Below are 23,869 nucleotides of genomic sequence, written 5' to 3' on the forward strand. Positions count from 1 at the left end.
CTAGTCTTGATGTTACCATAGTTTGGATCCAGGTTGCAAGACTGGCCAAGTGAAAGTAGGGGACCATCTTGCAGGCTAGACTGAGTTTCACATTAGACATAACTGTATTACCATTAGGAAAGAACTTCTTTCTTTTGTATATACAAATGAACATAAAACAGGCAAAAATAATGATGTAGAAAATTCATTTATGAAAGGGCATGCGATGCAGAACAAAACTTTTAGTACTGGCAATAAAACCATAATATGAACACAACCTATTGCCTCATTATACAAAAAGGTATGGTAGATATATGTTCACCGAGGTTCCTGATGGTCCTCCTACAACTGAATCTTCTAGACAGGATTGCAAAGCATTTCCTATAACTTCTTCTTTTCACTTGATCATAAAACTCACTGAACATCAGTCATGTTATTTGCCAAGCTTAGCACATGTCCTCCAAAGGCATTTCCCTCTGGAGAGACCCTAAACCAAGGATTTTCAGAATTCCTCCCTCTCACAGCTGTACCTATGAAAAGAAGGGGATGACAAGCTGCATTAACATGCTCAACAGAAACAGTGCACATGACTGGATACATTTTGTTACCAAAAGAACACAAAAAAACTGATTTTTCCCTACTGAAAATGGCCACTGTCATGTAGGAAGAACTTCCACTAAAGATGCCATTTCAGGAAGAGAAGATTCCCAGCAAGCCCCAAAGATCCCTTTTTGAAAACTTCTGTACTATCAGGGTTTACTCTGTACATTGTTGAAGAATTATACAGTTTTGCCAACTTCAGTATGATGGAGCCATGTTTTTAAAAATAAACATTCCTGTTATGGAGGCAAATTGTTATTCAGATCAGGAGGATTCAGGAAAGGATGAGTGGGTATAATCCCTACTCATGCTGGTTTGCTAATATTAATGACACTCCACGCTTTGCTAATGAACATTCAAGGGGAGAAGGAGTGCCCATCTTTTTTCCAACAGAGGAAGCCCAGTTTTGAGTTGGAAAACCACACGAAGGTAAAAAAGATAAACCATTTCTTCCTTTTTCATGTCCTCAATTTAAATCAAGCCCCTCCTCACAGATGTAATTGTGCTTTAAAAAAAGACAGACAGGCCAAACAAGATGCCTGAAGATAAAGAGTAAATTTAACATTAAGAATAAAGATGTTTCATTTAGTTTTACCTTTCAAGAATTTACATGCACAGAGGCAAATCAACATTGACGACAAACAAGAGCTATAGCAAATGATAGTTCCCTCAAAATGCTATTCTATATGATGAACTTATTTGCACAAAAAGGTGACTGTATTCAAATTTCAGAAGTACACCTAAACATGCAATGTATAGAATTAACCAATCAAGGTCTGGATTTGCAGCTAAAGGACAACTTAGCTTGCCTTGCTCCACCATACATGGGGCCCATCCACTCATCTTCTTCAGAATTTCACTTATCTGGCAGACTTTAATAGTATCACCAAACTCAATTTGCACTAACGAACAGTTCATTCATTCATTCATTCATTCATTCATTCATTCATTCATTCATTCATATTTGGGCTTCATTCTTCCCCTCCTTAACAACAATTCTTTCCCCTCCTTAACAATTGAATCAACATCCATTCCATAGCTGCATGTAAGATTAAAGCACTCAACAGGAGTCTGAGAGAGAGAGAAAATCTCTTCTGCATTTTAATTCAATTAATCTGCAGGTATCTTAATTAATGCAGATTTATAATCAACTTATGCTGATGCTAGCATTATAACCTTAATGAGACCTTCTTTTTTTTTCAACATATCCCAATGAAGAAAGAACTAACTTTACTTATTACGATATCTAATATGACACTTGAAAGAATCCCTTGTAGCCACCACACATATTTTACTTAGGTACTGTATTAAACATATTAAACCTGCTCCATTTACTACAGGCTGCTGAAGAGAACTGTCTTGTTAGTCATGTTAGTTCATCTCTCAGTTCAATTCCATTACTCCTTGAAAAATTTGACACTATTACAATGACACAGAAAGACTCCAGCCAATAAAGCATTCATGTTTTTTTAATGCCGAGCTATATACAATGTTCATCACACCGAATAAGCCACAAGTCCTAGACAAGATCTTCAACTACAGAGAATCCAACCTAATAAAAATGATATAAAACAACCAAGCAGCTTACTGTTGTTCTGAAATTACGCACTGGTAGCAAACTATGCAGATATCACAACATCACAGCTCTTATACTCTATCACTTTCCCAAGTAACACCACATTAACATTTCCATAGTCACTACTTCCTATCCTATTCTAAGGAGATACAAAGAACAATCATCTCCCATTTTTCTGACTTTGTTTCTATTCTGGAATACTGTAACCATATTCCCAATTTTTCCTTTGTTTTCTTTTAATCTATTCCTTGCAGAATTTGCCTTCTGGACTAATTCTTCATAGCTTCCCTATGATTTTCCATATAATGGTAATCTCCTTTTTGTGGAGTGGAGCCAAGAGTTGGTCACAACATGCCAATAAAGTGATTGAGCATATTTTTGATCCCCATTCCCCCCTCAAGTATTAGAATGTAATTGAGAAACCACAATGACCACGTTACTAAAGATTATATCTTTTCTGAATGATATAAGCACCTTGTTTAAGAAATGGTTTCATCTCATATCACTACTTGATAAATATATATTCACTCACTGTCAGTTTCAACAAATAATGGGAAGAACAGATTTGCACATTAGATAATCATGACTAGCAGTGTACATCCAGATACATCTGAGGCAAAAATATACTTGAAAAATACCAATAAGGTATTAGAAAATTTGGCCATGATTCAACCAGTTTAAAGGAAGGGTTTTAGGGAAAAGACAGCATACCAAGCAGCTAATGTGCCATATTCAGCTGTTTGGTAGGTCCTCCCTCTGTTTTCTCAGGCAACAGAGATCCTCTCCGCTGCTTGGGTCTGCTTCAGATTCAGGCAAAGCAATAAGGTATTTTTCAGGTATATTTGGAATATAGAGGCTGGGAGGTTTTTTTGGAAACAAAAATCAAGGAAACATTTGGTAGTTACTGGGAAGATCAGGGGGCAGTATTAGCATGATCCCAGGAACTGTTAAGTTTCTTTTCTCTCCCACTATTTCTGGGTCAGGGGGTTCTATGGGCTTCCCAAACTGTTTGTATCCATTTTTAGTGCATTTGTGAGTTACTTTTTGCCATCTTCTTCTATGTTTTCTAGTGAAGTGTTTGTAAAATTTGCCCCCCCCCCCCGTTGGATTTGTTCTGCTGTTGTTTCACTTTGGTTTGTTTGAGCTTATACTGCTGCAGGGGCACTGGGTTCTAAAGAGCATTATGCACATTGCAATTGATTTGGCTGGACTTGCAAAGTGCCCTGCCCCCTTTAGTTTCTACTGTTTTATAGTTTTATAGTTTGACATTATTTGTATTAAGTTTGCACTGTTATAGTGACACTGGATTCTCCTGGGCATTTTTACACTGCAATTAGTTTCGATGCCTTCCCACGGTCACAGTGCCACTGGCCTTCCCACCTTCGGTTTATACTGCTGCAATTATCTGGGTTTTCATTGTGATGTTGTGTTTGCATTGCCACACTGGTACTGCATTTTACTGGACTTCTGTCAATGGCAACTGGTTCTGCTGGGCTTTCAAAAAACCCTTCAGTTTCTACTGCAGATATGCTTCGGTCCAACACTAGTCATGTTGTGTTTGTTCTTCCACAGTTGTCCTGGGATCTTTTGGGCGTCTGCTCATTGTCATTATTTCTGCAGGATGTGTAATAGTGTACCCCCACCTTAACTTTCAGCTGCAGAGCTTCTCTGGATTGATATAGGTTCTTTTTGGATTGGCACATTGGCTCTACCAGAATTACTGGGTTCTGAAGAAGTTCTGTTGGGCTTGTTGTTGGAGATATTTGACTAGTAACTGCTGCTTGAAGCAGCTTAAGGGGCCCCACCTTCCATTTAAAATAATGGCAAACAGCTGGTGACATCTTGTTAGAGATGTTTAGAATTGGACCCCTTGGTTCAAACTGCTTGAAATTCAGAAGTTATTTTTTGCAATCCCCAGACATGACTTGCTAACATGATAAACACTAGCCACTCTTAATCTGTTAGTGCATGATTCCACATAGTGAGCAAAACTCTGGAATGCCAGTGCAATGAAATCATGTTTAATTAATATTCTCCTTCTCCTTTGCCCTCTTTCACTCAGTGATGGGAAAATCAAGTAGGTTTAGTACTATTTACTGGATCTCTCATTACACTCAGAACTGTTAATGTGAACTTGTTATTCACATTACCCACCCTGAGAAGCGTAAAGTGTTCAGGAGCACTCCATCTTGAAGTCAAATGTATTTCAGTCAACATAAATTGGGTAAATGCCTTTGAGAAGCTGTTAAATGACAGTGGACTAAAGAGGTCAGCAGGACCTTTAAAGAGCACTTTTCAAAAAAGCAGTTAACCACAGAAACAGTTAATAAGGACTTGTTGATGGTTCGATAACTACCAAAGCACCATGTTCTCTGAAGAAGATTGTTTTATCTTCCCTATTGTAGATCTCTAGCAGAACTACAATTTCCATAATTGGATATAGCCGTACATACAAGGTCAGGTGCCTTATGACTTTTGATATGTCAATAGTGCCTTCTTTGGAAAAGGGCTTATAGCATATAATTTGGGGATGAAGCAATATGAATCATTTGAATAAAAAAAGCATACATAATGGATTTTTCAAATGTTTTTCTGAACAGTTCTGAAATCAGTCATTTGAAATTAAGATGATGATTTTAGGACTGAGTTGTCACAAGTATGTAAGCGATTTCTTCAAGAATCTTTTCTGAAAAAATTATCCAAATCAAGCCTGAAGTTTAAAAAAAAATCCTAATGCTGTGTGTTGCCATGGTGTCATTAAGTAAAAATGTAAAAAAGGAGTGTACACCAGAGTGACCAAATTGGGGAGCTGCTATACAGACAAAAAGGCTCTGAAAAACCATTCCATTCTCTCAGAATGCCATCCATAATTGAATTATAAAGATCAACTGAGAAACCCTGTACATTATCATAAGGTTCAAAAGAAAAGGTACCATAAAGGTACCTGGATCAGAATCCCAGAATCAACAGAGAGTGCTGAATCTGGGAAAGAAATGAGAAAGCTGAATACTAAATACAAACCAAACATATGGTAGTGATTGTAAACATTTCATTTTGTATTTCATTCTTTACCCTGAATTTCTTTGTTGTTTAACATTTGCTTGTGTGCTGTGTTGTGTGTGTTTGCGTGTGCATGTAAAGCTGGCAAGTAGCAGTCTGCTTATTGTGAAATCACAGGGTTTTGAAGGCAAGAGACATTTAGAGGTGGTTTGCCATTGCTTTCCCCTGCATCATGATCCTGGTACACCTTGGTGGACTCCCATCCAAATACTAAACAGGACCAACCAAGATTAGCTTTGGAGATCTGGGCTACCAGGGTCATGGCTTTGTTAATAAATATTATGTATAATATCTTTAACCACTCCTAGCGGAGCGGATTAAATAAAGCAGTAAGGGCCCCGAGGGCGGGCCCTGTCCGGGATGAGGAAGGGTGCCGATAGGCCCCTTCCCCCGGACTGACAATCGAAGGGGCCAATTGGCAGGCGCAAAGCAATCCTCCGATTGTCAGTCTGGCGGCAAGGGACCAATTGTGAGCCGCACACAGTGTGACTTGCAATCGGTCCCTTGTCGCCGGACTGACTAATTGGGAGGCGCAAAGTGCCTCCCGATCCGCTCCCCTTCCAGTCTCCGCACATTCACCCGCCCACCGCCATTACCTGCCTCACCTACTCGACAGCAGGTTGCAGCCTTGCCGCATGCCCAGGCCGGGCCAGCTGCAGCACTGGCTCCAGCCGCGGCCGCCTTCCGAACACCTCGTCCCCCACCCGCACACACACAGAGGACATGGTGGTGGCAGGAGGACATGGCACCGGCGGCAGAGCTGCCAGCACTTGCCGCCTCTGCCATGCCCGCACACAGACCCGCTCAGACTCCGGCCCTCCTCGCCGAAGAAAAGGACCATCTACTGCGGCCTGGCCTCCTGCTCCACTGCTTACATTTCCTCCAGGTAGGCAGCCCCAGGACGAATCGCTAGGTCACAATGGTTAGGATAAGCTACATATAGAGGCTTTTCATGTACAGAAAGAAAATATATTATTTAATTATTGTGTCTCTTTTCCTTTAATGTTTCCCACCTATTGGAACAATTACTAGTCTGTTCCGAGTAAAAAGAATGTCAAATTATTAGTTTTGTTATATTTGTTTTGGATCAAGGTCATGTGGCCCAGATAGAAGCTTTATCCTGGGGGCCTATGATTACACTTGGCAGCCCTGACAATGAACAGACAATGAACAGAGCACTTTCTAAGGAAAACCTGAGATAAAAGAATAAACCCATGTTTTCAAAATTGGTATGACTATTAAATAGTATCGTATTATTTCTATTTCTATGTATTCTATAAATACAGAAATATCTGCCTTCTCATAATTAAGTCAGGCTATATTATTATCCTGTGAGATCCACTTTGCTAGAGCTCAAAACTAAACTATATAATTATAGCAGTGAAGATCAGGAAATGCCAGTCTTTGCTTTAGCAAGATCTGTATCTGAGTTCCTCCTACCACCATGTGAAAAAGGCAAGCATTCTTCTGCTATTGCTTCCATTGAATCAGTAATTATTAATTATATATATCTTGCAATTGGATTAATTGTATTTCCTAACTCCAACAGCTAGAATTCATACCATTGTTATAACTTCAGATCTCTTTGGATCATACTGAAAACTTACAGGCGATGATGCCCAAAAGATCTGGCCTAGAAATTAAGCCATGCACTTAGATTCCTCACAGGGTTAACCTTTTATTTATCCAACAAGGAGGTCCAATATAAGCTTTGTTTTGTTGCTTGTTAAAAAAAATCACCATAATCAATAATCTTACAGGACTCAGCTACGCATATTGTCATCCACAAATATGTTAATGATAACATTAGCATCCATTGTCTGATATTTATTCTTTGCATTATGATCTTTGTGATAGCATTTCCTAAAATTCCCTGCAAATAGAACTGATAACAGTGAGCCATCTTAGTACATATACATACATAGTAGTTCAATAAGTGGATACAGATACCAATTTATATACTATTTGGCCTTAGCTCATTTATGACATGTTGAAATATATGTATGGAATCATTCCTTGACAACACATTTCTCCAGGACTGCAACCCAAGAATTTTCTCTTCAACTAGACAAACACCTTCTTGACATCCTAAGTGGACAAAAAATGCTTACTGTTCGATTTCTTATACATTAAATGAACTGCAAGTTCTACATCATTGTGCAGCATTCTTCCATTAATAACTAGACTGAGTGAATAAGCAAATAACAGTTTAATCTACTAGCCATGAATAAAATGGCAACGGGAGAATCATGGTTCAGTAACAGAATTAATCCACATGATGGCAACACTGGCAGAATTCTTCCTATAAAGACTATCCAAGCGTCAGACTATGAAAGTTTACCCATTAGATATCACGTAACAACCAGGTTTATTTTCCTTTTCATCAGATTTAGATGGTATATTTCATATGCTGACCAGTTGCATGGAAGCATTTATTGATCGGATTATGGTTAGTAAAATGAATATCAATCTAGTTACAACAGAGGAGAAGTGGGTAAAACATGCTTTGGACCAGAATTATGGCTGTTCCAATTTTGGATGAAGTTACACTCCCCCTAAACAATCATGCTTAAAGGACTGGAATAATTTGTACTCTGAGCACCTGCTGTGGGCCTTCTTGTTGACCACTGTGAGGCACTGGGTGCTGGATGAGATGGGTTATTGTCTGATCTAGCACTGGCACTTTGTTTTATTCATATGCTTCCATCTTAAAATTCCATTGACTAGGCCTGGTGTCAGAACCCAGTTCAGTGGGCAAGTACCAGAGTTCATGGGCAGCCCATGGCCAGCAGCTTTTCTTAGAGGTCTCAATACTCTTCCCAGTCCAGCTTCACCATCACATTTCAGGTTGAGTCAGAGTCTGGTGGGAAGTATCTACATCAGCTGTTCAGTACTTCTGGGAAGAGAGCTCACTCAGAGAGCTTCTGACCTCCTGCAAAGGCAGTACTGGGCATTTTCACACATGTGAAATAATGCAGTTTCAATCCACTTCAGTAACCATTTGTCAAGGGGATTATGCCATTTTACGGCAAAAAATCCAGCTGAAAAGTGGCTTTGAAAGTGAATTGAAATTGCATAATTTAGTGTGTGTTCAACTCCCTACTAGTGGTTTGGACTGGGCTCTCATGGGCTTTTTGCTTCCCAAAGCCTTATATGAAATTTGTAGCTTTGTCTTCTGAGCTGGGACTAAAACAAGGCTGAGTCAAAGGACTTGCGGCTGGCTATCTGGCTGCCTCTGCCTCTACCTCTTCTGACATTGTGATTGTGAGGCAGATTGTAAGTGGGTGTGCAGAAAGGGTTGTTTCAGTGCTTGGCTCTTGTGGCCCTTCCTTGCATACCCAGGGAAATGCCAATTGCCACTTTGGGATCAGGAAACAAATTTCCTCCAGAATGAAAAGAGATTCTGTTTTTTTTTTGGCAGGGTATCATCTGGGCATGAACTTGGGGTCACTGTGGGTGGGCAGGTAGTAATGAGTATCCTGCAATGTGTAGAGGATTGGACTAGATGACCCTAGTCCCTGCAAACTCCATGATTCTGTGATTTGACATGCTAGTGCGACCTCAGCCAAACCAGCCAAAAGCTTCTCTTGAGCTCCAAGCGTCCTTTCCTTATACCTGCAAGGAACCACAGCTGCTGTTATAGCAAGGCCATTGGGATCTCCTGCCTGACCCCACCCTACCCCATTTCAATTCCTGTAGAACCAATGTGACCCTCCCTCAAATCCATGTCTCCTCTGGAAGCAAAACAGCTACCGCAGCCCCTTGAAAAAAAAGTCCCCTACAGGAAATATTGGAAGCCAAATAACTAAGCCCCGTCCTGAAATCAAAATCCCTGAAATACTAATTTTTTTCAGATGCACATCCCTATCATCAAAATAAACATCACTCTTCATAGAAACTGATTGCCAAGTCCCCTGAACCACCCTGAACCATTTGCTTAGAAAGCAGTCACTCTGTTCGAGTGTCGGAAACATAATAGACATCAATTCCATCTTAAAAGAAATATTCTCCTGTACGTCCATGGGAACTTATTTCAGACATGCAGATAAGAATTAAATGATAGCTTTCAGTGTTTTTTTTCTTATACACTGAATTTAATCCATTGCACTTCTGACGCAAAAACCTGAACCACAAGGCATTAAACAGCTTGGTTTCACCTTTCTTCCCACACAAGTTTTCACCATTCCTGGTTGGATGGGATTTCAAGGGTCATGACCAGTTGAAGAAAAAAGGAATAACAATGCTTAGATATATATGGTAACTGTAAAATATATGTGTATGTGTGTGTATATACACACACACACAAGCTTTCAAGCCCATTGCATGAAAGAATGCAACGGGCACTAGCAGCAGCTCCCCCCTCCCATGCCATGAGGGTGCAGCCGGTGACTCACAGAGAGTTGGAGAAGGTGGGTGGGACGATGAGGCCGGAACTGGCTTGAGCAAGGTGGCCGGTGGGATGTGGGTGTTTTGGATGGTGAAGGCTAGTTCTGGCGTAGCAGTTAGGGCGGTCGGGAAGGTCAGGACTGCGTGGGAGGTTCTGTGAGCAGCCAGTGGTGGGCCAGGCGGGGCCAGACGGCGGCGAGCAAGCTCCTCTGCCGAGGCACGTCAGGTCAGGAGACCCGCTGTCAGCTGCCAGGCAGGGTCTGTTCACGAGGCAGCGAGAGCTATGGAGGCACGTGCTCCAGGGGCTGGCCCAATTTGGTCGTGCCCAGCTCCACAGGGCACATCAGATTTGGCCCATGCAGGCGGAAGCACAGGCCAGACACAGGACACCGGACAGCTCTCTTCCCAGAGAGGGTTTTCACAAATATAAATACAACAAACAAACAAACAAATAAATATGGTAACAGCTTGACTCAGCTTGCCTACATGTCTTCAGAAAGGGGGAGGGGAGACAGAGAGACAGTAAAATTTGAAACAAATAAATAAAAGCAATTGCTCAGTTCATCTGGCTTTAGGCAAGTGGATGTCATGCAGGGCAACATTGTACTGATAGCAAATGTTTACCATAGAGAAGAAAGAAGGACCAATCGGCCACAGGAACAGAAGGCTTAATACAAGGCTCTGACTGATTTGACTGCTCTGGGAAGAATTGCTTATTAAAATAAGGAAAGCCTGCAGGGCTTTGATAACATTTAGTCTCTTTGTAGGAAATTACAACATATATCATACTTGGGACATTACTGCCTTTTTTCTCATATGCTCCTTCCATTTCTAAATATTACTTCCAAAGCTCTACCAATTGTGTGTGTGTGTGTTTTTTTTAAGCTATGGTGTCAAGCAACAAAGATAAGGGAGTTTGACTGTGAGCACCTTTATAATACATTAGAAAATATTATAAAATCTACAAAAGTATTATAAGATCTGCAAAATTAAGAGCCAGTTTTTCAGTTTTGATTGCTCCATTTTTAAAACACAACCTTTCTCAAAGGCTAAAGCCAGATGCTAAAAATTCCACTAAAACAAAATTTCCTGTAAATTAATATGTGTATCAAAAATACTAGAACTCTTTCAATCCAGTTTACTGTAATTCCACCTGCTAAGTAAGTCTTACAAAATAATTGGGGGGGGGGGGGTTAGACAAATCATTTAGAACAGAGCTCTACACTTGGACGAGATAGGCAGTCAATGCTGCTTTGCTGCACCCTGATTGGCCCTATTCCAACTTGGACAGTTGGACATGTTCCACCCCGCAGGCTGTTTCACAAATATATAGAGGGACCATAGAGGCACCATGGATAAGGATAAGATAGCAGATCAGAGTATCTAAGAGTCAACCCAATTAAAACGCATTTGCTTACGTACATCCTGATAAAACATGTTCCTTCAAAAGGACACCCCAGTGGTTTCAGTGGGATTCATTTCCTTCTTAGTAAATTCGTTTAGAATTACAGGCATGACCTCTGCACTGCTTCTAGAATTTCCACCACTCTCTTACATTTTAAGCAGATAACTTCATTACCCTGATACACTCATTTTTTTCTTTAGCACTCTAAGACATGGGCATGATTCCCAAGATTTTATGCCAATAAAGGTACTCTGAATCTGAATCTGCAGACCTAGCAGAATGATCTTCTAAATGGACTGCAATCTGGATTTTCAGATCGTTAGGTGGATAGGGAATTGGTTAGAGAACCGCACTCAAAGAGTTGTTGTCAATGGTGTTTCATCAGACTGGAGAGAGGTGAATAGCGGGGTACCTCAGGGTTCGGTGCTCGGCCCGGTACTTTTTAACATATTTATTAATGATCTAGATGAGGGGGTGGAGGGACTACTCATCAAGTTTGCAGATGACACCAAATTGGGAGGACTGGCAAATACTCCGGAAGATAGAGACAGAGTTCAACGAGATCTGAACACAATGGAAAAATGGGCAAATGAGAACAAGATGCAATTTAATAAAGATAAGTGTAAAGTTCTGCATCTGGGTCAGAAAAATGAAAAGCATGCCTACTGGATGGGGGATACGCTTCTAGGTAGCACTGTGTGTGAACGAGACCTTGGGGTACTTGTGGATTGTAAACTAAACATGAGCAGGCAGTGTGATGCAGCGGTAAAAAAGGCAAATGCCATTTTGGGCTGTATCAACAGAGGCATCACATCAAAATCACAAGATGTCATAGTCCCATTGTATACGGCACTGGTCAGACCACACCTGGAGTACTGTGTGCAGTTCTGGAGGCCTCACTTCAAGAAGGACATCGATAAAATTGAAAGGGTACAGAGGAGAGCGACGAAGATGATCTGGGGCCAAGGGACCAAGCCCTATGAAGATAGGTTGAGGGACTTGGGAATGTTCAGCCTGGAGAAAAGGAGGTTGAGAGGGGACATGATAGCCCTCTTTAAGTATTTGAAAGGTTGTCACTTGGAGGAGGGCAGGATGCTGTTTCTGCTGGCTGCAGAGGAAAGGACACGCAGTAATGGGTTTAAACTTCAAGTACAACGATATAGGCTAGATATCAGGAAAAAGTTTTTCTCAGTCAGAGTCGTTCAGCAGTGGAATAGGCTGCCTAAGGAGGTGGTGAGTGCCCCCTCACTGGAAGTCTTCAAGCAAAGGTTGGATACACACTTTTCTTGGATGCTTTAGGATGCTTAGGGCTAATCCTGCGTTGAGCAGGGGGTTGGACTAGATGGCCTGTATGGCCCCTTCCAACTCTATGATTCTATGATTCTATGATTCTATGATAAATCTGATAAGGAAACATACACTTATAATTAAGAAAACAAGGATATTGTAGCATTCTTTCTCTGACAAAGAAATACCTTGTCACACAAACTCTCAATTTTACATACACACATGTATATGCATATACATATATGTGCATATGTAACAGATTCAATTTCTGGCATAGATTTAGTAGCTTCTACAACAGTCAGTAACCTATATGTGCTAGCAGAATACACATACAAATACCCATATACCGTATATACTCGTGTATAAGCTGAGTATTTCAGCCCAGTATTTACACTGAAAAGTGCTCCTCGGCTTATACATGGGTATATGCGGTTACTGAAATAAAAGCCTGCTCCAGCCAGCCAATCATTACATTGCTTCTGCAAGCTTGCTTTGACTGCTTATAGGACAGCAGGGGTTTGACTGAGGGACTTTTTTTTCCTTTTGCCTTCACTTCTTCAAAACTATTCTTTTGGTTTCTATGGGTGGGGTGGGTTACTGTTTCTCCTAATGTTTATTTCTTCTTTTTTCTGAGGGGCAGCATTGTTTGCCTTTTCTTCTTGGGGTTGTGTTTCTTTTAAAAGCTGATTTTTACTATTCTTTCTTTCAGTGTTGAGTTTTACAGTTCTTTATTTCAGTGTTTTGTTCTGGGAGGGCACTGTAGCTGTAGTTAGAGTAGTCCATTCTCCCAGTTTGGTAGCTGTTGTAATAGGTTCCCAACTTTGGGTACTGTTGTTCTGCTCTGGTTTGCTGGCCCTCTTCTGCACTTGCAGAGCTAGTTTACTATTTTTTCTTTGAAATAAGTATTCAAAAACATTTAAACTACTGGTGCCGCAATTAATGTAAATTTACCAGTAACTCACCCTCGGCTTATATGAGAGTCAATACATTTGCCCAGATTTCGTGGTAAAATTAGGTGCCTCGGTTTATATGCGGGTATATACGGTACATAGAAATTTAAGCAGCCTTAGGGGAAGTATATTATTTGAGAAAAGCATATCTAAAGTATAAATTATACAAACAACCTGATGAGCATAAAAGAACACAACTCTGCACATTTTACCATATTCCGCCTGAATACGTATGAGCAGTGACTAGGACAGGATACAGATATCTCTGCTGTAAAGCACACAGGCTTTACAAACATGGCACAGATTATATTTGATTTCCTGAGCAAGGTTTGTGTATTGAAGAACAAAGCCACTTGCTCGCACTCCTACTCAAGAGAAATTCAATCATACAACTGCCACTCTGATTTTACTAGCCTTAGTTTCATTAACAAGTGAGCCAGGCGAGTCTGAAGTTCAGAAAAGGTTTAAGTAGAAGTCTAACTAAACACACATACAGATGCATTCTGTAGCCAGTAGCGCAAAAATTTTGCTTCTTTAAAATAATATTCATGTTTATAAAGCAATAATTACTAATTAGTGCTTCTGCTAAATTGCCTTTTAAAATGTTCCCATGAAATTTTACAGTGCACTGACACTATACAGGTGCTAATTAATTGGATTTGCTATCCTAATCTCCACAAAAACAAACATTAAGTATAACACACTGTCATGTAATGTATTTCCATCACACAGTGAGAGGGAAAATGCAGATAATAAACAGACTGCCAAGGCCATGGGAAAATTTGTACTTTACATTAAAAATTCCAAAGAAACTTGGCCAATTCTGAAAGGATATTAATCAGGGTCAAAACATAACCAGGTTTTCACTCAGGTCAATATCTGGAAAATCAGTTATGCACAAATAAGTTTAATCTTCCTGTCATCACATGTTTCCTGGGTATACCGAACACCTTCTTTATATCTATTCTCCCCCGGCGGCCGCGGCTCCCACTCCCAGCCCCTCCGGGCCGCCAGCAAATCGGCCGCCAAAGCGGCCGATTCGCTTGCGGCTCGGCAAGCTTCTCTTCCCCCCCCCTCCTGAAAAAAGAAGCTTGCCGGGCGGCGAGCTAATCGGCCGCTTTGGCGGCCGATTTGCTCGCGGCCTAGTGAGCTTCTCACTTCGGGATGGGGGGAGAGGGAGCTGCGGCCCGGCGCCAAGGCCTTCGCGGCCCGGCACCAGGCTGCGACCTGCGGGTTGGGGACCACTGCACTAGCACAAAGCAAGCTTAGAGTGTCTTTCCTATCAGTTCAACACTATCATTATTTGGTGGTCATTCTCCCCTCCTCTGCTGAACAGGACTGCCAAAATAGTCACCAACTCTGTCTTTGGTGAAAAGCCTGCATCTTCCCAGCACATGGCTAATTCCACTCCTGTTGCAAATCCCATTTCTACCACTTGGGTTTTTTGTCTCGAGGCTGTTTTGCCACCAGTCAACAAAAAACCCAAAAAACCTCAAAGTATATTTTTGAGACTAAAAATGCCTCCACTATAGAGCACAGATGGTCTGCCCTGTATTATTTCCACTTCAACACCCATCTCAGTCAGCACAATTAAATAAGGCACAAAAGCCTTAATTCATTACAAAATGTCCAAACTTAGTTTGGGCTGCAGACTGAATAGGAAGATGGCTTTGTCGAAATATTTCAATGTTCAAATTCCATCTTCTGTACAGAATCTGTGAAACTGAAAAGTACAGAATCTAAATAGCCGAGAAAACTATAAATGAGTATAAATGGAAGTAAAATAGTCTTGTTCACCCCTAACTGATTAGATTCACAGGAAGGTCAGAAAAGAAATGTACTACATAAATAGCATGGCACAAAAGAATACCCCTTAGAGCAGGCTTTCTCAACCAGGGCTTTGTGAAACCTGGGGTTTCTTGGTGCCTCTGGAAAGGTTTCCTGAATGGGAAGGAGTTAATTAAATTTTTAATATATTTCTTTAAAATTGTTAAACATTTATCAGGTAATATAAATAAACCATATATTTTCAGAAACAATGGGTCACTCTCTATCTGATTGGCCCTTGGCCAGTAATAGCCCTCCCCTGTAGCTGAGCCCCTATTGGGAGGGAGGCCTTGGCCAGGAAAAGCTGATAAGGAGTCAGGTCTCTGCCAACCTCCAAACCTGCTGGGTAGAAATGGAGCTGGTCCCACTGATTAGCTCATGCGTGGAGGGAGAAGAGCAGCAGCAGCAGCCGAAGAGGCAGCCCCAGTTAGTAGCTCAGGCAATGGGGGGGGGGGGGAGAGAAGCAGCATCAGCAGAAGAGGCCCAAGTAAGTAGCTTGGCCCTAGAGGGAGGCAGTGGAGGAGGAGAAGCAGCAGCGTCAGAACAGCCAGCCCCACTGCATATCTCAGCCCTAGAAGAGGGGGAGGAGAAGGACAGCCTGCCTCAATGAGTTGCCCTGGTGTAGAAGTGGGGTGGGGTGAAGCACAGATTACCCCAATGAGTTACCCTGATATAGAAGTGGGGTGGGGTGAAGCCAGACTGCCCCAATTAGTTGCCCTGGTATAGAAGTGGGGTGGGGTGAAACAAAGACTGCTCCAATGAGTTGCCCTGATATAGAACTCGGGTGGGGTGGGGGTAAGCCCCTCCCAAGCAGCTCTGGAGGCTGGCATACCTGGTCCTCTGTGGGGCACAAGGTCAGAGAGTCCCCCCTCCCAAGCAGCCATTTTCTCCAGGGGAACTGATCTCTGCAGTCTGATGAAGAGCTGTCCTTCTGGGGGCCCCCTTAGAGACTCACATCACAAGGCATCTGTGGGACACAAAGCCAGAAAGTCCCCAGTTCCAAACAGCCTTTTTCCCCCAGGGGGACTGATATCTGCTGTCTGGAGATGAACTCCAATTCCATCTGGTCTCCTGGCCACACCTGGGGATTGGTGACCCCTGGGTTAGGAATTTTTCTTGGAAGTTTGGAGGTGGGGCCTCAAGAGTCCATTGGCTGGGGGGGGGAAGAGTAAAAGCTGCTCACCAACCCCATGGAACCCAACGTGACCTCTGCTCTTCCTCCCTCCCTCCAGCTGTTTTCTCCAGGACTGGTGCCTGGAGATCAGTTGTTATTCCTGAAGATCTCCAAATCCCCACCTAAAGGTTGGGAACCCAGCCGGCTTCACATGGAGAAGTGGAGAATCAATCTGGGCTCCTGGGATTAGAGTCTCCTTCTATTTAATCACCTCCAACATGCTGGATCTCAAGAGGGAGGGTCAGCACCCAGGAAAGCCACAGGGAAAGCCACAGGAAAGCCACAGGGAAGCACCCAGGAAAGCCACCCAGGAAAGTGCTAGCGCCTATTGTATTCCTGGGTACAACAGGCTTTGCCCCTAGTGACCATATATGGTTATATTGACTCCCCCCCCCCCAAAAAAAAACAATAAGGGGCCTGGAGGAGGTGGGAAGAGGAGGGGCCCCAGGTCGGCATGTACACAGCTATGCTTCCCAATCATATTCTGCATGATCATGCCACTTCTGGGGTTTCTCAAAGCTTGAAGAATATTTTGGGGGTTTCTCAATGCTAAAGTTGAGAAAGGCTGTCCTAGTGCAACCATCCTGCTCATCCTCTTTATCTTTCCCAGCAACACTGGAGTGAGCTGTAGCTCAGCACTTAAATATCTGCTTGACACATTGAATTCCCCATGTTCAATCCTTGGCAACTCTAGTTAAAAGGATCAGGAAAGAGGTGATATGACAGACCCTGGATCATGGAGAGCTGCTGGCACTCAAAAGTTGATAATACTAACCTTGATGGACTAAGGGTATGACTCTTATGAGACCACTCCATGTGTTAATGTAAGTGAGAGTAAGTAGAATGGAATGGCTCGAGGCTGCTGATGAATTTAACAGCACTGCATCCCAAACTTTGAATCACTCAGCACTTTTCTTCTAAATTAAAGCAAAAGATTGGCCTCCCTCTTCATGTTCAAAAAGATTTTTTACAGCATGAAAGAATAAGTTATGAAGTTGTGGGGAGGTAAAATGAGCCCAGGAGTCATTATTCTGACTGAGCCCCTTGATTGGAAAGGGGCAAGCCCACCTCAGTGACTCATAGATAGATACTATGGGAAGCCTCTTCCGGAAATGAGTGCTGTATCTCTGCACTGAGAGTGATTGAATTACACAGTTACAGCTGTTGCACAGGTCACTTTTTCTTTTTGACAGCATTCACGTAGCACAGGAGACAGTCAGGGATTCAGCTTTGTAGTTCTGCTGAACTTGAGAGGGAGCCAGGAAGCTACCTTACTGCTCTCCTGTGTTTCCAAAGCTCAGTTTCATGTCACAAGTAAAGTCCCTGCCTTAGGAAATGGGTCAGGGTTTCTACCTGATGATGAATTCGGACAACCACAGATTTGTACATTCATCCCACCTTCCATCGAAGGAGCTCAGGGTGGCATACGTTTACCTCTCCTCCATGACATTCCCAAAACTGGGCTAAGAAAATGACTGGCCTTAGGTCAACCAGCAAACTGCATGGTCGACTAGGGATTTGAACTTGTGTCTCCCAGCTATGGCTCTGAAAGTCTAACATTTTGGGTTACCAAGGTCAGCCAAAATTTGCAATTGACTGACTGGAAAGAGGCAGTAGTGCAGTTCCTACTGCCCATTCTACCTCTCCTCAGAGCAAACTGTAAAACTTTCCCCCATCCCAAGGAACATTCCTCCAACAAGTGGCTGGGGGGAAACTTCATTCAAAACTAGGTTCACTGGATGGGAGGGATGAAGTAGGACCGACCCCCAGTGAATCCTTCTGAGAGGAAGATCTCCTTTGCAGTTTTAAAAGAAAAAGGGAAGAAGAGTTGGTTTTTTTACCTGACGTTTCTCCACCCAAAGGAGTCAAAGTGGTTTACAATTGCCTTCCTATGTTCTCCCCACAACATGCATCTTGTGAGGATGGTGGGGCTGAGAGAGTTCTGAAAGAATTGTGACTGGCCCAAAGTCACCCAACAGAAGTGGGGAATCAAACATGGTTCTCACCGCACATAAACACACCACCACACTGATTGGAGATTTTCCCTTTGGTTACATCAAGCACACTGGAAAGGGACTTAGATAACAAAGAGCTGCTGAGATTACTTTCCTGTAATATAGCAAAGGTTAAATGACACTTCTGCTAATAAGCAACTGACACAAATAGAAAGGGATAGAATATGAACAAGTAGCAACCCAGGTGCCTTTGACTTCACCTAAGCAGGCATTCAATTTGCAACAAAGAGGCCATTGGCTTCCAACAGCTGGTTCCCATTGCTAGATATAATTTGCTATCTATTGTCCTAAGAGGTGGTATATAAACAATTAAGTTGCAGCCCCATGTCTCAAAAGCATACGTACTGAGAATTATGTCTTAACATTAAAGCAACTGTCTAGTCATGAAAATTGGAATTGTGGTAGGGTCATGCTCTTTGCGTAATTTTTATTATCACTGTAATGACTCAGCAAGGGCACCTTCCAGTAGTTTATTAAAATTATCCCTTTTTATGGTTGTCTGATGGCATACATTTGGAAGTTAATCCAAATAGACACTTACATTAGTGGAAAGCAGTGAGAAGGAAGAGACCACCCATGGCTGGTAATCAATGTTTCAGGCAATTGTCTATAGTTTTGAGGGTTCTTTTATTCCCTTTTCAAATTCCTATATTATGCAATAGTCTAAAAAACGAAGGCTCCAGGTGACCTAATTAAAACTCGTTCCAAGAAACAAATAATCCTCATGTACTAGGGCAGGACAAAACTCTGATTAGAACCATCATTAATTAACATTATTCCTAGAATACTTCAAAGTGATTACATACAGGATTCTGAGTTTAAAGGCAAGCTACATGTCATACTAGAATGAAAAACAAGCAGGCTATGTTCATACAAAATGATCAACTGGCAGGGGCCCATGGAAATCTGGAGGGCCGCAGTTTGACTACCCCTGCCCTAGAGACAAGGGCTTAATACCGTAGGCTCTTTTGTGATCTCCAGTTAACTTCCTTTTGCAGTGAATCCAACTGTGGTGTGTTTCATAGTAGCAACTTGCCATCTTCCATACAGCCTCCCTTACTCAAAGAAGTCAACAAGTTCTGGTTTACCTCCACCTTACTGGAGCAGAATTTACTTTAACATCAACAAAGCCCAGAAGCTTAACAAATTTGTGTCAACAAAGAGTGCACAGTTAGAAACATCTGCCTCCATCTTAGTAGAACAATTAGCTTGGAATCACCCACCATTTTGAAATGGCTGTATGGTCACCATTTTGTGATGGCTTCTACTACCTATTATCAAAATCCAATTGTGCTCACAGATTCAAGAAGCTTGGGATCTCCTATTGTAATGGTTCATCTTCTGTGCTCCGCTGAATCCTATCCACTGGAGAAGATTTATTGACAGAGAAAAGACAAAGATAACAAAACTGGCTAGAGTATCCATGTATTTGAAGACCTCACACCTTTTTTGCTGTGGCCATGAGGAAACCTTCATCACTTCAGCAGAACCAGGCTGCTTTCCATACAGGAGACATAATATGTGGCCTAGTAAATAGGGTAGGGAGATCTTCTCCAAAACAGCATTCTCTGTACTTATTCATTCCAAAATAAGATGGGATTGGCCACTGCATTTGTCTCAGCAGGGAAACTAAACTAAACAAACAAGAACAGCCATACAGACTATTTTTGCTACAAATGGCAGGACGAATGACAAAAGAGGGAAGCAGTTGCCAGTCAAATTGATGTGGAAGAGAGTGTCATTAGAGAAGATAAACACATCCTGCTCCAATCAGTACAGAGTTGCCACTTCTACCCTATATTCCATATCCAGGCCTGCCCACAAAAACAATGGAGCCTTGGGCAACAGTTCCTACTGAGCCTCTCTCCTTAGACTTTTATGTCTCCCTTCCGAAAAAGCAGCATATTATCACATTCTAACACTAAAAATATAACTCACTGGCCTCTATAAGAAAATGTGACCAAGTTCAACCCGTGCCTTCAGAGGAAAGATTCATAATGGGGAAATAAAAGGAAAGGTAATTCCACCTGTTTACTCCTTTCAATATGAGTTGTAACTCACTCTAATTATGAAGCTCAAAGGAACAGGAAAATCACTCCCATTTCTCATTATCAAAATTGTTTTCTCTTGCAATCAAGATTTGGGGTTAACTTACAAATCTTGCAATACAATCCTTTGAAGATACTCAGAGGTACTAAGGGAAGGGTGGAATATAAATGAAAAATTAAAATAAATTAAGCCCAGATTTTATATTGGAGGATCTGTACTTAGTATTGCTGTGCTAACACCACAATGAAGCTCTCTGTTTCATAGTCCTCCTTGCATTTTGGTGGCTATAGGCATTCCTCCTAATTTTCTGCTAATTCTGAAAATCAACACATCTCTTCATTTGCATCACTTTTAATTCCTGTATCTGAAATACTTGTGACTACCTATGTCTTGATTCCACTAATATGAAAAGATGACAAGATGTCACCATAGTTATCATCAAATACAATGTGTTGACATATGCATTATCTGACAGTTGTCTGAAAGTGTGCCTTCTCATTACATGGAACAAGCACAAGAATATAATGTGGGCTTCTTTTTAGTTTGATTTAAGTAAGTAATTCCATTTCTCAGAATTTAAAAATATCCTTCAGAATCAGTGTTTGGACTGAGCTGATGGGACAGGGCAGAATTATTGTGGGTAAAAGTGAATAAGCAGTGAAACAATTTCTCTCCCTTTCCAGTCACAAGCATCCCTTTCTTTGCAAAACATTTGAAGCCACCAGTTTCATGTTCAAATACAAAAACACATAAATTAAATGGGTAAATTGACTAAGACTAATAGAACAGAAACAATAAAGAGTAGAAAAAAGATTTTCCCCCTTACAAATTAGCCTGAACATTGGGTACACAGCTATGCATCCCACCCACAGCACAGCTATGTTTCCCAACCATAGCCCAATGGTGCCACTTCTGGAGTTTCTCAAAGCCTGAAGAATGTTTAGGGGTTTCTCAACAGTAAAAAATGTTGAGAAAGGCTGCCTTGAAAGGACATGTTTGGCAGGTTTTGAAACACATTATGGACTTTGTGGATCTCTGCCTTTTCATCATGTATTCTTCATATTTGCCCTCCCCAAGGAGCTCCTGTGAGTTTGCTAACCCCTGGAAATAAAGTGTAAAGGAACTAAGCAGGCTGCAGCAGGAAAGCAAAATGTGTTTGGGACTGGATAGAGGCCAATATATTTGTGGAATCTGAACATGGATATTCTTGGTCTAGTGAACTATGACCCACATATGTCATAGTGCTCACTCACATCTTCCCAAGTTTGTTTAGAAAATGAAGGGGCTCAAGTGGGGCTTTTGCCCAGCAGGGTTTTTGGTTAGCTATTGGAGATCTGATTGTCTTGAAAAATCCTCTGCAGCAGCTTCACCACAACACAACTATCTTCACTGTGTTTATAGACAGGTTTTGTGTATACAAGTCAATATTTTTAAGCAATATGTTGATTTTAAAAGGCACCTTGTTAAACAGAGCGTTGACCTAAAACAGGTAAGAATTATTATTAGAACAAGCATGAACTTCCTTCCCTGACATCTTGTGGTTGCAGCTGCCTCCTGCAGCAGCCATTCTAAAGTGCATTCACCACCCTGTATGACAATTCCAAAGGTGCTTGCAGCTCGAAATCATTGGGGATTTCTGGGACATTTCTGCACCCTTTAAATATAGTATAATGTTTACCGTAAGCAGTCATTGTATTCCGGCCCCTCCACGTGACATTGCCACCATCCAGCATCCAAGCAGCAACCGGCCGGCTATATCCACCATTTTAAAGAGCTAGTTGGCGAATCCCCAAAAGTGAATTCATCAACATATGTAGCGCTACCTACCTAAGAGCAATCAGCAGGCCACCAGCAAAAAAAATGTATGGAGGCAAAGAAGCACTATCTCCGCCTCCAATGCCCAACCCTTGCACCTGCCTCCTTCTCCCAGGGACCGGAGTTTGTTTCTTTTAAAGTGAACTGCCTGGAGCAACTAATAGGGATTCATTCGTGCAGGCAAAGACAAAAAAATTCCCCAAAGTTGTAGCACAAAACATGCCTCACCAAGCTTCCCCTCCCCCACAATCAGGAATGAGATTTTTTAAAAATAAGCAAGACTCATGATTCTATAAGGGGTGGCAATAAAGAAGCACTATGAATCTATGATTAGATGAATAGGTGTTTCAACAGAGAAGTATTGATTTTTTTTTAATTAGCAGGCATCGCAGGCCCTTTAAAACATAGGGAAAGGGAATTGGCTACCTGGCTTGACTGACAGGTGGAAGAGAGTCACATATAAATCACGTTGCTCTCTTCTGCCATTTCCAGCAGCACTTATGGAGGGGGAGAAGCATGAAATGGCAGCAGAGAAGAGTGACACAGCAAAAAAGGTGAAGAGGAGCCGGGAGATGCAATTTTATTTAGTGTTATATCACTCAGCTGGCATAACGCTATTTTTAACAATGTGCGGAAATGCCCCTGGTTTAATCTAACACATAGCACAAACAGGTCAGAAGACAGCCTAAGTAATGACACCAGAGTTTCTATCAGCCCCATGAAAATCTTTTGTCTTCATCACAAAATAACCAAACTCTAAACAGCTTTTCCTAAAGGGATATTATATAAGGGATGTGCATGAGTAAGACAGCTCCCTTAAGAGGTGCATGCCTTGCAGATCCTCCTTAGGCTGCAGTATTTCAGATGGCCTTTCGGTGATTGTGAGCCACCAGGTAGTTAGTATCCTTCACTTGTGTCTTCACCATCTATGTATTTTGCCCCATTTGATAGTGAGTAGACTTTAATGGGGACAGATTCTTAATAATTTTATACTTTAAAATGTATTGCATCATTATATGAGTTTTAGTTGGGTTGTTAGCCACCCCAAGTCCTGTTTGGGGCAGACAACAAAGGGATACAAATTTGATAAATAAATAAAATAAAGATGACAGGAACATTCTCTGTGTCTTCACTATCGATGTATTTTGCCCCATTTGATAGTGGGTAGACTCTAATGGGGACAGATTCTTAATCATTTTATACTTTAAAATTTATTGCATCATTATATGAGTTTTAGTTGTGTTCTTAGCCACCCCAAGTCCTGTTTGGGGCAGACAAAGGGATACAAATTTGATAAATAAATAAAATAAAGATGACAGTAGCATTCTCTTGAAAAATCTGCTCCATTAAAGACAGAAGATCTTCTGCCATACAAGCTACTGTTGATACTTGTTGGACAAAAGGCTTAATGACTAGACTGCACTGTCCAAATCAAAAGCTTCAATGTATTTACTAGCCTTTTAGGACAGAAGATATATATCCTTCAGGTCACAGAGCCTGCATAGAGGAACAACCACGAGGGCTGGAGAAGCAGTTGGAATGAAGAGTTGAAATCACTTTTCCATCTGCACGTGCAGCTTCAATGAGAGTGGAGGCAATTTTATCCCCTTGTTGCTGTTTGCAGATCCAGTGACCCCAGAAATTATCTTTCCAGGGGTCACAGGGAAATCCAGCAATGACAGACAGGCAAAATCACATCCAGCCATGTTCGCTATGGGACCTATCACTATCTAAGTGTTGTTCTAC

The 23,869-nt window shown here is 41.7% G+C and overlaps 1 protein-coding gene across 2 annotated transcripts in view; it reads right to left on the minus strand.

Moving 5' to 3' along the window:
* Positions 1-23,869, minus strand: part of LINGO2 (leucine rich repeat and Ig domain containing 2) — a 666,496-nt gene that overhangs the window by 533,495 nt on the left and 109,132 nt on the right. The gene's annotated exons all lie outside the window — the stretch shown is intronic.

Source organism: Paroedura picta, chromosome 7 (assembly GCF_049243985.1).
Source record: "Paroedura picta isolate Pp20150507F chromosome 7, Ppicta_v3.0, whole genome shotgun sequence".
Taxonomy (NCBI): domain Eukaryota; kingdom Metazoa; phylum Chordata; class Lepidosauria; order Squamata; family Gekkonidae; genus Paroedura; species Paroedura picta.